Source organism: Meleagris gallopavo, chromosome 11 (assembly GCF_000146605.3).
Source record: "Meleagris gallopavo isolate NT-WF06-2002-E0010 breed Aviagen turkey brand Nicholas breeding stock chromosome 11, Turkey_5.1, whole genome shotgun sequence".
NCBI classification, from domain to species: Eukaryota; Metazoa; Chordata; class Aves; order Galliformes; family Phasianidae; genus Meleagris; species Meleagris gallopavo.
This window is the reverse complement of record NC_015021.2, coordinates 23,687,521-23,700,635: the sequence shown is the minus strand read 5'-3', so window position 1 is coordinate 23,700,635 and position 13,115 is coordinate 23,687,521.

Sequence of the window (13,115 nt, the reverse complement as noted above, 5' to 3'; positions counted from 1 at the left end):
CTGCCCCTGCCCTTCCCAGCCCTTAAATGGGATCAGGGAGGGGTGGAGCCTGGCTCTGCCCCACCCACAGCCAAACTGCCCCCAGCTGTGCTGCAGGGCCGCACCTCTCCCCCAGTGCTCCATCACAGCTTCAGGTGGGCCCTTAAAGTGCCAGTACAGCCATAGGGCAAAGAAAATGAATAACGTGAAAGGCTGCCAAGGGAGGTTTATAGCTGGAGGACCTGCGATAACTCACATATTTTAATCCCAGTCTGTCCCTGATGCCAATTGGTGACTGTATGAAAACTGCTGAGTCATGGCTCTGGTTGATCACCTGAGGCAGCGATGAGTCAGCACGAAGCACAGCTGAAGGCAATCAACCGGTGCTGCCAGAAGGGCAGAATCTGGCTCCGCCTCTCCTGGACCCATTTAAAAACTGACCAGCAGTGGGGAACAATCTTTTCTGGAAATCTACTGTGATGGAGTTTGATAATGAAGGCCAGCATATGGGTAAGTTTGCTACCTATTCTCTTTTTGTAATTATAATCTTCTTTGCCTGACTCTCTTGTTTATAATTGTAGCATCTTAATATTAATTGATGATATGCTTGGCAAGTACAGCAGACCAAATATACTAGAATTTATAATGTATCTTTTCTTTGCAATTTCTATAAATGGGTCAATGGGGAAAACACTGCGCCCCTAGATTAAATGATTCCTGGGCAGGTCCCAGGACTTCTGAAATCTCACTGTTCTGAACTAACAGTTATCACTGAAAAATGAAGTCCCCTACCTGTTATGGGAAATATTTTTTCCAACACTGTTTAATAGATTAGTTTCATAAACTAAGCAAAGATACATTGATCACAAAAGAAAGACAATTGCCTGCCTCCACAGTGGCATGACCACTATTAAATACTTTAAACCATGCTGAAATGAGGAATAATACTTTAGAGAATGAAAACCAACTTTTGAAAAACAAAATTGAAAAGTTAGAGAAAGAACTTGGCATATTAACAGGGAAGAACCCAATTCTACATCTTCTAATAAGTAAAGTTTGTAACATTTCAATACACGATAACCAGAATCCTGAATCAACAAACTTAGTTGACCAGGAAAATAAAAAAAATCTACATGACATCTCAAATTTGCAATTTCAACAGATATGCTAGAAATCTGTCCTGTCGTAACTCATAAAACAAAAAAAAACAACACAGGACAGACAAGCAAAGGTGGCTCCTGATCAGAGGCCCCCTGCCCTCATGCATTTCCACGTAACAGCCTGGCCATAAACAGCAACAGAACTGATGGATTGGGTACAGCGATTCTTGGCAGAAACCTAGAGAAACTGTACCACCTTGGTTATTAAGACTGTGAGATTCTCAGGCAGAAAGTGTTTTGGTAAATGGCCCAGAAATACCCAAGCAGGCCACCATGACTATCCATCCTGCTCTCAGGCAAAGGTTATATGCAGGTAATCAATATCTTAAGGAAAACCAGTCTATAATAGTGGTTAACAACAGCCTGCCATATGTAATGATCAAATAAATCCGATATACCTCTATATACAGGGATGTCATCCTCCATGGAGGACTGTATGGAAACTGCTGAGTCATGTCCTAAACCGCTGATTGGTCACCTGTGGTGACCGATGAGTCATCCACAGGAACACAGGTGAAGACAATCAACCTGTGCTGGTGAAATGGGCGGAGCCAGGCTCCAACCCTCCTAGATCCATTTAAGAGCAGACCACCTGTGGTGAAGGATCACTTCTGAAGATCCACTCAGCTGCAGTTTGGTAAATGACCAGAGAATACAAGTAAACGTTCTATCTATTCTCTTTCTGTTATTATAAACTGCTTTGCCTAACTCTATTGTTTATTTCATAACTGCAACATCTTAATATTCATTGATTATACAGGAATGATGAGGGACTAAACACGATGGGCCAACAAATTAAGACGTGCCTCCAAGCCCAGCAAGCCTGGAAGGAATTGGAATGTTCTTTGACAGAGCTTGAAAATAGTTACAAAGGGGGTAGGGCAAGCCTGCAGGGAAAGGCCAGAGTCAAGAATTCAGGAGGAAGAAAACAGGCAGACTGCAGAGTACCCCACAGCACAGTAACGAGCTCCTTTGGGAGCTCTACGTTGTAGCTAGCAACGGGTAAACGTTGGTGGGGGTATGTTGTCCTTACCAGTTTGGGCAACCAGCAGCCAGTCAGCAAAGTCAGGGCGTTCCAGGAGATGAAGCTTTGTATTTCTCGCAGCTCTCATGAAGAGCCACAGCTTTCTGGCTGCAGCTGTTACACCACCAGAGCGCTGTGGTTCCCTGCCACCACCTGCTGAATGCAATACAATGACAGAGGCGCTGTCCCACACGTGCAAGTCAGCACCTCCAGCACAAAAGTGCATTGCAGTGCTGCGTTCTCTGCACAAGGCAGCTGTACTCTGCACACGATGCTGCTTACCAGCACCACTGTGGCTGGAAGCAGACAAGGAGAAGGCTGAGGGACTCGACATTTGTGCCTCCATCTTCTCCAACTGCTCATCACATAGCCCTCAAGTATTACATTTGGTAGGTGGGAATTGAGGAAGCAATGCCACCCCGGCCACCCCCCCTCCCCATCCCACACTGTGAGCAAAGACCAGGCTCCAGCCCACCTGTAGAACCGGAAATCCAGGAGTCTCTAGGACCCAATCAGATGCATCGCAGAGTCGTAAAGGAGTTTGGTGATGTCGTCGCCAAGCCACTCTCAGTGGTATTTGAAAAGTCATGGCAATCAGGTGAAGTCCCTGGTGAATGGAAAAAAGGCAGCATCACACCCATTTTTAAGAAGGGAAGAAAGAACAATCCTGGCAGCTACCAACATAACAGTCTCACCTCTCTGCTGGGAAAGAGCACCGAGCTGAGGCTGGGACTCTTCAATATCTTCATCAGTGACAGCACCAGTGGGGTCGGGCGCACCCTCAGAAAATTTGCTAATGAGACCAAGCTATGGGGAGCAGCAACACAGCAGAGGGACGGGACGCCAGCCAGAGGGACCCAGACAGGCTCTGGTCAGCAGGTGAGGAGAGGTGATCCTGCCCCTCTGCCCTGTGCTGAAGAGGCCTCACCTGGAGTACTGTGTCCGTATGAAGAATCCTCAGTGCAGAAGAGGCACGGACCCGTTGGAGCACATCCAGAGGACGGCCCCAAAAAACAAAGAACTAGAGGATCAAACACCTCTCCTCCAAGGACAGGCTGAAAGAGTGGGGGCTGTTCAGCGTGGAGGAGCGAAGGCTCCGAGGTGACCTGGTAAAGCCTTTCAATACCTAAAGGGGAGCTAAAGGAAAGAAGGAGGGAAAATTTAGGTTATATTAATATATTAATTTAGAATATTAATTTAGAATCCAAAGGTAACTCTTCAAGAAGCAGTATGAAAGGTCAATGAAAAGGAAATACGTGATGAACTATTTCCATCTAAAAAATCCTTGCTAAACCTCTCCCCTTCAAAAAGGAAGCATTCTGGGCCCTGTTAGCAGCAGCTCAGAGAACATCTCGCACCACGAAGTGCGGCACGTTCTTTTTGCTCACAGGCCCCTCATTCCTCTAATTAGTGTCAGATTCACTCCAGATACATGGACCAGAACAGCCATTCGGTTCTGCTGAGGTAGGAACCCACTGCTGGGACGTCCCACAGTCCCGTTCCCTGCCTTTTCCAGCATTGGTGCGGAAAGAAAGAGCAACTGACTTCACCTACCCAGACTTCTGCAAGGCCTTCGACACGGTCTCACATCACAGAGAGAAGCATGGGGGAGAGCTCTTGTGACTGGAGAAAGTGAGATGCTGCTTTAAAACAACATGACTTACTGGACACGAAACATGAAAGACAAGGTTAAGGGTAAAAAGCCTCCAATCCCCGTGGATGTGGCAACAGCTGCCTGCTCACCTAGCAAAGCACTCACCCACCAGATGCCTTTCATAGAACCATAGAATTAGTAAGGTTGGAAAAGATCTCCAAGATCATCCAGTCCAACCATCCACCTACCACCAACATTTCCCACTGAGCCACGTCGCTTGGTACAACATCCAATGTTTCTTGAACACCTGCAGGGACAGTAACAATATCACCTCCCTGGGCAGCCTGTTCCAGCATCTGACCACTCATTTGGAGAAGGTTTTCTTACCATCTGTTTAATCAATGGATATACAGATGGTATATAGTCAATAGATATACAGATGGTGTATATATATATATCCAGGAGCTTGGCTAATATAATTTATATTGGAGAAATGAGAGAAAGTCACTCACCCTGCCCTGGGCTTGCGAGATGAACTCCTGATGGAGCGGATCTCCAGAGAGATCCTTCCCCATTGGCAGTCAGCTCTTAAATGGGTCTAGGAGAGGTGGAGCCAGGCTCCACTCCTTCCTGCAGCACAGGTGAATTGCCTTCACCTGTGCTCCCATGGCTGACTCATTGCTTGCCTCAGGTGATCAGTCAAAGGTTCAGGCCATGATTCAGCAGCCCCATACACCATCCAACCTGAATCTCCCCTCGTGCAACTCGAGGCATTCCCTCTAGTCTATCACTCTAGTTACACAGGAGAAGAGGATGAGCCCCACCTCGAGATAGCCTCTCTTCAGGTAATTGCAGAGAGTGAGAAGGTCTTCCCTGAGCCTCCTCTTCTCTAGACTAAATAATCCCAGTTCCCTCAGCTGCTCCCCATAAGACTTGTGCTCTGGACCCCTCACAGCTTCACTGCTTCTCTCTAGACACATTTCAGGGTTTTAATGTCCTTCATGCAGTGAGGGACCCAGGACTGAACGCAGTACTCGAGGTGAGGACTCACCAGTGCTGAGTACAGGCGGATGATCACTGCCCTGCTCCTGCTGGCTTCAGCCCTTTGCACTGCACTTCCAATCTCAACTGTTCCTTCTGCGATAGCACTTGCATTCTCAGTTAGGGCTGGAGCTCAAGAGCTCAACAAAACAGAAGGAACACAGCGTGCAACTGGAAGACACGTCTCAAAGCCAACAAGAGCCAACTCTCTGACCTTGGGCACAACTCACCAACCAAGAGCCAGGCCTGGCCAAGTTAGCTCATCAGAGCACGCCAGAGGGGACCAGATCACAAAGTGTCCATTTTAACTGCATCTCCACGTAGGGAACAACACCAATTAACAGGCAAGAATGAATTCATTCACAAGCTGCACAATGAGTCTGTTCTTCATTAAAAAACCCATATGGACTCCTAATCCAAAAAGAGAAGGGCAGGAGTTTGTACTGATGGAAGAGGTTCCTGGTCCTGAACCTCATCCTTTACCCCAACTTTCCTTGCCTCATCCCCTACCCCAACTCCTGGACAATGCGCACAGGCTTAAACTCAGATATCAAATCCGTAGGATTCCTTTCACAGAACTCTGTCAAAAAGGATGTCACGCTTGTTCCACACACTCAAACTGACCGAGCAGTGCTATCATAGTCACTTCAAACAAACAGAAGCGTCCAAACCCCGAGCATGCACATTCCCTCCTGTGTTACTGAAGCCCACAGCTCACCTTCACACCTCTGTGGATTTCTGGTCTTTTACACTGATGCAGCCTCGCTACAGCTCCGTGGCTGCCACACAAAGCCTGCAGACCTCTTTCTCCACAAACCGCATCTGCAGGCATTGGTTCATAAGGTTCACCACCCAACCTCCTGAGCAAAAGCAAGCACTAAGAACGAGAGCAAAGCGCACCGGATTTGACCTGGCCAGGTCCCCAAGCCTCAGTCCTGCCAGACATACCCTGCTGTGTAGACTCATCCCCAAAGCCTGGCTGGACATCAGCACATGCATCCTTCTGCAAATGCTCCATTCCAGCAGCAAGGGATCAAAGCACTGGGACAGCTGAAACAAAAACACCGTGCAACATTCCTGTTAGCACTGATCGTGAACAAATCTACCCCTGAGCAACAGGATGTGAGACAAAGAGCAGAAAACAACCAACCTGCAGAACCAGCTCCTTTGGGGTCGATCCAGATGTTTGTATGCTCCCTTCCACGGCCCAGACCAAGCTTGCTGCTGAGCTGCTCCTCCTTTGTGCAGGGCAGAGCGGTGCAGATGCTATGCAGCAGCTGTGCACAGCGTGCCGTTCCCTTGATTTTCCTCTCTCCATCTTCCATTAGCAAACAGCATCTCCAACTTTTCCTCGCTAAAAAATCACCTAGGTAAAAAAAAAAACAAACTGGCAATCTAGCTTTTAACATTTCCTTCTTTGTACAACCTGATGCTTTGAAGCAGAAGCTCACCTAGCAATTACCTACCTTAGACAAGCCCAACCTACAGGGAAAAGTTATTCCTCTGTGTCTGCAGACTTTGCACGCATTTCCAGGTGCAAGAGTCAGACCAGTTCTCAGCACAGCTTTACCAACCACAGAAATCCAGTTGATGACCGCCGTGCTTTTCTCTCTTCGAATAAAATCACAGAACTGGGGTTGCAAGGGACCTCCAGACATCATTGAGTCCAACCCCCCTGCAAAATGGGCCCCCTACAGCAGGCTGCATAGGTGGGCGTCCAGGCGGCTGTGGAATATCTCCAGAGAAGGAGAATCCAGAACCTCCCAGGGCAGCCTGCACCAGTGCTCCGTCATCCTCACTGTGAAGATCCTTAGATTTTGGTGCGGAACTTCCTGTGCTCCAGTTTATGGCCATTTCCCCTTCTTCCGTCCCCACAGTCCGCTGACAAGAGGTTGGCCATGTCCTTTTGACTCCCACACTTAAGATATTTATAAACATTGATCAAATCCCCTCTTAGTCTTCTTTCCTCAAGGCTGAACAGACCCAGGTCACCCAGCCTTTCTACACTGGGTAGATGATCCAGCCCCTTTATCACTTTTGTGGCCTTCTGCTCAACTCTCTCCAGGAGATCCCTGTCATTTTTGTATCGGGAGCCCAGAACTGGATGCAGTACTGCAGGTGAGGCCTGACCAGGGCAGAGCAGAAGGGGAGGATCACCTCCCTTGCTCTGCTGGCCACACTCCTTTTAATGCACCCCAGGATCCCATTGATTTTCTTGGCCACCGGGGCACACTGCTGGCTCATGGCCAACCTGTCATCCACCAGGACACCCAGGTCCTTCTCCACAGAGCAGAGTCCAGGTCCTTCTCCAGCAGGTCGTGTCCCTGTACTGATACTTTTGGCTATTCCTTTCCACGTGCAAGACTCAACACTTGCTTTCATTGCATCTCACCTGGTTTGATACTGCCCAGCTCTCCAGCCTGTCCAGTTCTTGCTGAATAGCAGCACAGTCTTTTGGTGTGCCGCCACTTCTCCCAGCTTTGTCTCATCAGTGTACTTACTGAGAGTGGACACCATCCCCTCACCAAGGGAGTTGACGAAGATATTGAACAAGACCATGTGAGAAACACTCAAAAATTTCAGTTTAGGCAAGGATCTTAGTGGTAACAGCAAAGTTTATTCATTACTGCAATAACGGGCTCACATCCCTTAGTATGTAAGGGGATAGTAGCAAGGGAGAAACTGTGCGCCAGTCAGCAACATTCATTCCATTCTATGCTCTAAGCCCAACACAGGTAATGCTCTCCTGGCGCTCGCTCATTGGTTGAGCGTCTCAGGCTCACAATCTCCCTGACGCTGTTGCTATAATACATTTCCATATAAGGTCCATTACCAACCTGTTGTATTCTGGTATGTTTTGCACTTCTCCATGGAGATACAAGGGCCATATTTCCAAGAGTGAGCACATGCATTCTGTCCTGTGCTGGGATCTCTTTCACCACCCTGCATATTTGCCTTATTTTGCGCCTAGCTCAATTCTACTCCAGTCAGAACGCCCCAAATCTTTAACTTTCTGCTCTGTTGAGCAGTTTTCTTAGTGGAAGGAAAACAGCTATTTCACAAGAGGGTTATAAGTTCAATAAAGACCAGTACTACATACAGAAAATACTAAAAGCTTCTACTGCAAAAACACAACCTACCTTTCACAACCAGACCCAGCACCAACCCCCAGGGAGCACCGCCACTCACAGCTCTCCAACCGCACTCTACACCGCCGATCACCACCCTCTGAGCTCAGCCAGCAAACCAGTTCACAGCTCTCCTCATTATCCACTCATCTACCCCACACTTTCTCAGCTTTGTTACCAGGACGTCATGGGAGACAGTAACAAAAACATTGCTGAAGTCAAGATAGACGACATCCAGCAGCACCTGAAATGGTCCTTCCTACTCAGGCTGAAGCTTTGATTCCTTACACATGTGTATTAGGACCCAGCCTCCAGCACAAAATGAGGGCACTAGAAATTCCAGTGGTGGAGTTTGAGCCAACAGACCATGTTCCTTGAGGGATAAAAGAGAAGCAGACAACCCGAGCATATAGTGCTTAAGAAACTTATCTTTGGTTTCAAGAGTGGGCATCTCACCCCTCCCTCCCGAGTAAGGCAACCCAAACAGCACTTCATATGGTGATACTCCTAAGCCTTTGCTGGGAGTGGTTCATATTCTGAGAGGGGCTAAAGGTAAACACTTGGTCCATGGTAATTGGTCTCTAAAATCAATTTTGACAAGCGCTTTTTCAGCATCTGATTGATTCATTCTACTTTCCCTGAAGAAGGAAGGTGCCAGTGAATATGGAACTCCCACTTTGTTTCTAAAGTTCTCATTAGCTCCTGTAGGACTTGTGAAGTAAAGAGGCTCCCCTTATCTGAGTCTATATTCTGCATAGTCCCATATCTAGGGATTGTGTCCAGATGTAGAGTCCTCAGGGCAGAAAAGACACGGACCCATTGGAGCACATACAGAGAATGGCCAAACAAAAAAAAAAAGAAGAACCAAAGGATCAAACACCTCTCCTCTAAGGACAGGCTGAAAGAGCTGGGGCTGTTCAGCCCAGAGAAGTGAAGGCTCCGAGGTGATCTGGTAACAGCCTTTCGATACATAAAGGGGAGCTAAAGGAAAGAAGAAGGGAAAACTTAGGTTAGATATAAGGAAAATATCTTTTACAGCAAGGGACAAGGGGAAACAGTTTTAAATCGAGGGAGGGAAGATTGAGGTTGGATGTCAGGGGGAAGTTCTTTCCTATGAGAGTGGAGAGATGCTGGAACAGCTGCCCAGAGAGGCTGTGGATCCCCCATCCATCCCTGGAGGTGTTCAAGGCCAGATTGGATGGGGCCCTGGGCAGCCTGGTCTGGTGTGACATGGGGAAGTTGGTGGTCCTGCATGTGGCAGAGGGGTTGGAGCTTCACAATCCTCGAGGTCCTTTCCAACCCGGGACATTCTGTTATTCTGTGATTCTGTGCAGTGGAACAGGCTGCCCAGAGATGCGGTGGACGCCCTGTCCCTTCCAAGGTGAGGCTGAATCAGGCTCTGGGCAATCTGATCTAGCTGTGGATGTCCCTGTTGATCATGGGGGAGTTGGACTAGATCATCATAAATGGTCCCTTCCGACTCCAAGGAGTCTATGGCATGATACCTGAAGCCGTGAGGCACGATGACACAAAGGACATGGATGGCCTGGTGAGCAATCAGGGCAGGCGGGGAAGCCCACGTGCTCAACAGCTCCGGGGGAACTCACCAAGCAGTCCAAGCAGGAAGATGCACGTCAGCCACAGAGCCTCTCTGTGCTGGTCCCAGTATTCAGCGCACCAGAGGTATTGCTTCATCACACTGTTGGGTCCCACAGCTGTAAACCTAGCTATTTAATGGGGCTCAGGGGATGGAAGGAAGAGGGCTGGGGAGATTGGGTGTCATACAGACTAGGAAACTAACAGCATCCCCTGACAATTGGGATGGAGATATCTGGGGTGATCCAGACAAAGTGGTCCAGTAAAGGACAATCCTTTGTTTCCTATAAATAAGAAGCCAGATCTGCCATAAAAACAGGAAGAGCCCTAAGACCCTGGAGTGGTCGACCACAAGGTGCTCGGAGAACTGTGCCCTGCCATCTGTTACTACTGACAAATTTGTAAGGGAGATCTAGGAGAGAACCAGACAAAACAGGAACAGAATACTTGTATTCAGTATGCTCGAGCAGTGGAGACCGTATTGTACTATGTGAGGATGAAGAAAACAGCCACTGGGGCCCGGGGCTTTTCTTAAGTTCAGGTCCTAGCCGGATATGCGCACCTCACTCTATCACCAGGCACGGAGCTTATTGGGCTGGAAGAATAAACCCCAGGGAGCGAGGCGAGCCCCCTGCAACCCCCATTCCATCAGTAAGTGAGCTTCCCACAGCCATCACAAAACCCACCTGCATACAAGTGACCCATGAATAAGGGCTTCATGGTGTTCCACTGTCTGCTCCAGACTTCACAGCGCTTAAACCACTAACCAGAGGAGCCCCAGAAAACCTTAAACACCATCAAGCCGCAAAACAGAACAAGATCCAAAGAGACACGAAACATAATTTAAATACATGCCCTTAAACAATATTCAGCAGGGGTGGAATTAATACATGGCACAGGAGACACAGAGGGGATGTGGGCAGAGGACACAGGGAGGACACAAAGACACAAGCGGGACACGAGGACACAGAGGGAACGCAGAGGGGGATGCAGAGGGTATGTGTCATAAAATGGGTTGGGACAACATGGTAGCAGACAAACCCAGTTTGGAGTCCCAGGTTGGAGATTACGCAACAAGAACCATGAAAGAGGGAACAGAGACTTCACGAGAAGCTATTAGCTTAACAAGAGTTGCAAAGGAAACCTTGAGAACACAGAACCCCTTAACGGAAAAGTGCACTAGCTCCAGGCATTTCCAGAGTTGCAATGCTCAGCCAGCCAACCAGCATTACCATGGGGCTGATTGAAGCATTCCAGAAACAGATGAGAGCAAAAGAAAGGAACGAACATCAGTCCCTCCATGACAGCTTCAGAAAAAGGCAGATAACCCCTTCGTTCCCCTCAGAGAACAACTGGAAGGCAGCATAAGCAGAGGCATAGCAGATATAGCTACTCTAAACCAGCTTACGATCCCCACAGAAAGGCAGAGATCAAAACCCTGCAAGAAAGAAAGAATCACTCACCTCTTTCCAAGAACCAGAGCTCACCCAGCAATCCACAGGAGGTATCCCCAGGAAGAAACCCTGCCTTTAGGGCTGCCAGCCCTTAGATGAGGTGAGGAAGGGGTGGAGCCAGGCTCAGCTCCATCTGGTCCCACACATGCACTGCTTCCACCTGTGCTTGCAGGGCTACACCCCTCACCAGGTGCTCCATCACTGCTTCAGGCTGCGATCTCAAAGTTCCCATAAAAGCATGAAGGGAGAAAAAAAAAAAAAAAAGCATTCCTGTCCCTGTCCTCAGCCCCACAGTGACATCAGCATGGAGCAAAGCGGGGCAGGGGGCGTGGGGGGACTTGAGGAGACACGAGGGGACGTGTGAGGTCACAACTACAGAGCTGAGAGCAGGTGACACATAGCGGTGACACAGGCAAGGGGCAGGCCATGCCAGGAGGTGCCACTGCCATGTGAGCATCACTGCAGGGCAGATGAGCAGTGCCAGCCCAACCTGGGGGTGATAGTGACACTCCAGGGCGAGGAGCTGCTGTTGGTCTTCATGCAGGTAGGAGTTTGTTATCCATACATAATGCTGTACTTGTTGATTTTTTCTTAAATCAGTGATAGTATGCAGTCTGATCCAATGTCTTTAAAAAGTGTGGTTTAAGGATCATCAGCTGAGAAGAGCAGCAGAACATGGGGCTGTTGCAGGGGGAAGGCATGGGGAAGGAAGTGAGGAAAGAAAGGAAAAAGCCTGAAAAAGGAATGGGGAAGGCACAGGGCGAAGGAAGGGGCAAGACATAGGGGAATGAAGGGGAAAGGACAGCATAGCTGTAGAGCAGCCTAAAAAGCAGCAACAAGCTCTGGGAGGACTGTAGAGTGCCAGATTCTGTACTGGGTATGTATGTTGTCATTACCTGCTTGGTTCGGGGTCAGGCTTGTTGTCACTTCTGAGCTCCTGCAGTGGGAAGAGCTTGAGCAATTGGTGCAGTCACTGCAGACCTGCGGGATGGGGGAGCGCTTGGTGAGACAGCCGTGCAGCCCTCAGCTGGACCAACTCCCTCCGTGTGCTCAGATTGTGAGCTGTGCAGCCGTGCCTGGCCGCACTGCTCCAGCTAAGAGCCCACTGCCTGCAGCTGCATCTTTGCTTCCTTCCCTCCTGCCCAGAGCCTGAGGGTGCTCCCACAGTCCCCTGCCCACCCCCAAAATGCCAGAGAAGACATCTGGCAGCATAATGGAGGAATCCCAGCACCCTGTTTTCCTTTTGCCTGCAGCTCTCTCCTCCTCTGCCACACAGGGCTCCAGCCTGTGAAATGGAAATGGTCAAGGGGGAAAGGGAGTGCTGGCAGGAGCAACTGCTGCAGCTGGCCGGGGAGGATCTGCAGACCCCGTGCCCTTGTGGGCAATCTGTCCAGCTACAGGAGGACCAGGGAAGGGCAGATGAAAAGCTGCAGCTGAGCCAGATGGACCTGCACAACTCTCAGGCCATCTTGCCAATGGCAGCTGTGACGCATCGACTCTTTCTATGCAGGTGAATTCATTTTTTCCATCTGTAAACTTAGGTGGAGAACTGCAGTTTCCGTTAATCTTTGTGGAAACAACATAATGGTCCACACTAATCTCTAAACTGCAGCTTTGTGCTGCGTCTGCCTGTTTAAACTTGCTAGGACCTAAACCTACCCATTTCATGGCATTAAAAAGAATAAAATGTCAAAAATGAAACCTGTAGTTGAAGAAAGGCCCTTGGAAACAAGTATATTAAAGTTTGAACAAGATAGAGTCTGAGCAAATATTAATATGGCCCCTGTGCTTTCTGCCAATGTGCTTTAATTTTGTTATCATTAAATTTGCTGAGCAGTTACATTTTGGTATGTGAATATTTTAAAACAATGTAACAGATACTGGCAAAAAATAAATTCAATCTTTTTTACATATATTCATAAGTACTTAGCACAGCTTTCCTGGGTTTGGAGCAGTTCCCCTCTGTTTTCTTCTTCTTTCTCCCCATCCCTCCCCCACCCCCAACTTCGTGTTTTTCTCCCGATTGAAAACGGATCGCCAGGAACTACGTTGTGGTCTCTGCTGCCCCCTCGTGGACAATGCCAGAATTGCCTCAGTTAGTTGCTTAGTCTTGTAGACAGTACAACGCATGCGCGTAGA